Source organism: Rutidosis leptorrhynchoides, chromosome 10 (assembly GCF_046630445.1).
Source record: "Rutidosis leptorrhynchoides isolate AG116_Rl617_1_P2 chromosome 10, CSIRO_AGI_Rlap_v1, whole genome shotgun sequence".
Lineage (NCBI taxonomy): Eukaryota > Viridiplantae > Streptophyta > Magnoliopsida > Asterales > Asteraceae > Rutidosis > Rutidosis leptorrhynchoides.
Window position 1 is genome coordinate 132889717 of NC_092342.1, and position 3102 is coordinate 132892818.

Genomic DNA, 3102 nt, shown 5'->3' on the forward strand with positions numbered 1-3102 from the left:
TTATTAGCTTATTGGAATTACTTTCTTACAGGCTAATTGATTAAGTGCGTGGAACTTACGATATAATTGTTGGTGAACTCGTGTGCAAGAACAACGTGAGTTTAGTTTTATTACATGTGAATATGTATGTATGTATGTATATATATATATATATATATATATATATATATATATATATATATATATGTATATATATATATATGTATATATATATATATATATATGTATATATATATATATATATATATAAATGCTTTAAGATCAAGTTCAGAGGTGGTTCTTGATTTAAAGGTGATTATGTGTGGCCTTGAGTCAAGCTCGGAGGTGGTTCTTGACATTAAGGTGAGGGAATAGTCAAATCCTGAGGTAGGATTTTGTTATGCGGTTTGGACATGTTCAAATTAGAATTTGTTCAGATGGTGTTGTGGTCAATTCCAGAGGAGGGAATTGACCAAGAGGTGATATTAATCATGCTTAATTTTGTAGGTGTTATATGAATTATATGTGTGTGGTTGCGTGATATATATGCTTGTGGTAAGGTGTTGGTATTTGAGTTTATATGTTTTATATATATATATATATATATATATATATATATATATATATATATATATATATATATATATATATATATATATATATATATATATTATTACTAATCTCACTAAGCGTAAGCTTACCCGTTTGTTGATTATATTTTTTAGATACCGGTGCTAGTTAAGGAAAGGGTATGTTCGGTGACTAGCTTGTGCGTTGTGCTTGTGAGGTGTAGAAGACATTGCTTTTGGGAAGGTGACCTTTTGGGTAGTTATCCCGTTGTCAAGCTCATATCATGAAACTCTTTTGTCTTTGTAATAACGGGTCAATTTGTAATGTGAGTAAACAGGTCGTTAAGACTCTAGTAGTCGTTAACAATTGTTGGAATCTTGTTAATGTATGCATATATAATGCATTGTGTAAAAACAGGTTTGGTTTAAAAGAAATTCTTAGAATCATGAAATTGATGTGTTGAAAACTGGGACATTATAAAAAAATGTGTCGTTTTTCGAGGAATGAGTCAAGGATCGTTTCGAGTAGCATCAGAGATTGGTCTAAGGGTTTTAGGTGACTATGAGATAGGTGCCTAGACTTAGACTATTGTGTGTTATGTGTTATGTCGGGACATGTTAGTGCCTTGGTTGTAGGTTAACTAACTAGGTTGTGGTGTGTTATATTATTGTGTGTTACTTGGGGTGTCAACGAGTATAATGAGGTTTACTAGAATAATAGTGCTTGACCACCACTAATATTGCTATGTACCAAGTTATACAAGTGAAGCACCATGGGAACCTAGCGGAGTAAGGTGAATATGTCTAATGTATTATATTATGTGTATGACATCTTGGGGATATCTAATAGATTATAAACTTCCAGTATGACGAATGAAGAAAATCAAGGTGATACCTCGGATAGGCGTCAAGATGATGGTGGTGATGATTTAGCCACCAATATTGGAATTGCATTGGAGAACTTTTCTCCTTACTTTTCTCGCAAAGTGAAAGAAGGCTTACAAGAGGCGATTAATAATGAGGTCACAAAAAATAATAAAATAACAAGTTTTTATTGTCGTGCAAGAAGAATTTGAAAACTGATTTCCGAGGCCTGAAAATTGCGAAGTAGGTGAAGTGGAAGCCGTTGTAGAAGATAATAATCCCGGAGTTGTTGAAATTGAAAATGTCCTAAGAAAATAATATGGATTGAAAAACTTTCAAATTACTAGGCCACCAGCCTATGATGGAAAGTTAGATCCAATAGTGAGCACACAATGGATATCCCATATAGAAGGGTGTTTCCGAGTGAGTGAGTGCCCACCCGAAAAGAAAATACGATACGCTACCACTATGTTGAAGGGTGATGCTAAAAGGTGGTGGGATGAGAAAATAATGTTACTTGGGGAAGATCGCATGATGAACTTGTCATGGGAAGATTTTAAGGACTTCATCAAAGAATTCCAGACGGAGGCGGATGTTACAAGGTTGAGAAATGAATTGCAAAACATGGAACAAGGCTCTATAGATTTAAATACTTTTAAATCTTCTTTTATGGCGAAAGTTCAATTCTATCCTGAATATGCTGGTAATTATCGTTTGTTAATGGAGACTTTCTATCGGTTAATGAACAAGAATTTACGGGAACGAATAAGTTTGGGTCATGTGGATACTTTTTCCAGATTTTTTGAAGTTGCTAAAGGGTTTGAGGAACATCTGCCAAGTAATTTGAGGCTACTAATTCACCTAGTAAGAAACGCAAATTTGAGGCTACTAATTCACCTAGTAAGAAAAGAAAAATTGTGGCAGAAATTGTCGGGAGTGTTAGAAAAGGAGGTTCTGGTTCGTCTCCTCATCGATGTTATATTTGTGGGAAGGTGGGTCATATTTCCCGATATTGTACAAATCTGAATCCTAAGGCGATTATGTGTTATAAGTGTCATGATGAGCGTCATGTTAGGGCAGATTGCCCTAAGTTGATGGACGAAGAAAGAAAGAGAGAAATGGAGAGAAAGTTAGGAAAGGTGGTGGCCCGCAAAAATTCGTAACTATCTTATTACAATGGAGGAAGCTAAAAATTCCTCAGAAGTCGTTTCAGGTACTTTTCTGGTTAATTCTCAACATGTGAAAGTGCATTTTGATTTCGGTGCTGATAAATTGTTCGTTTCTTTTAGTTATGCTAATTTTTTGAATAAGACTTTGAAAAATTTAGAATTTCTGTTAGGGGTAGAAATAGAGGATGGTAAGGTTGTCATCGCGGCCAGAGTCTATAAAGATTATGATATAGAATTTGGGTCAGATAGTTTTAAAATTGATTTGGTACCCATTAGTTTGGATGAATTTGATATTGTCATTGGCATGGATTGGCTTAATCGAAAAGAAGCCGATATTTCGTGTCATGAGAAATATGTGAAGGTTAAGACTCCTAGTGGGGGATTTATGATTATACATGGTGAAACACAAAGATGATTAGTACCCGTTTGTACGTATGCTCGGGCGTGTCGTCTTGTTATGTCACACCCCCAAATAGGGTCGGGGGTAAATATGACTTTTCAATATCACAACACAAGTATAT

The 3102-nt window shown here is 34.7% G+C and overlaps 1 long non-coding RNA gene across 1 annotated transcript; it reads left to right on the forward strand.

Moving 5' to 3' along the window:
- Window positions 1-347: 347 nt before the first annotated feature.
- Window positions 348-961, forward strand: LOC139871965 (uncharacterized). The gene is made up of 3 exons (XR_011766821.1): window positions 348-366; window positions 487-534; window positions 705-961. It is a non-coding gene; the product is annotated as an uncharacterized lncRNA (long non-coding RNA).
- The last annotated feature ends 2141 nt before the right edge of the window (window positions 962-3102 follow it).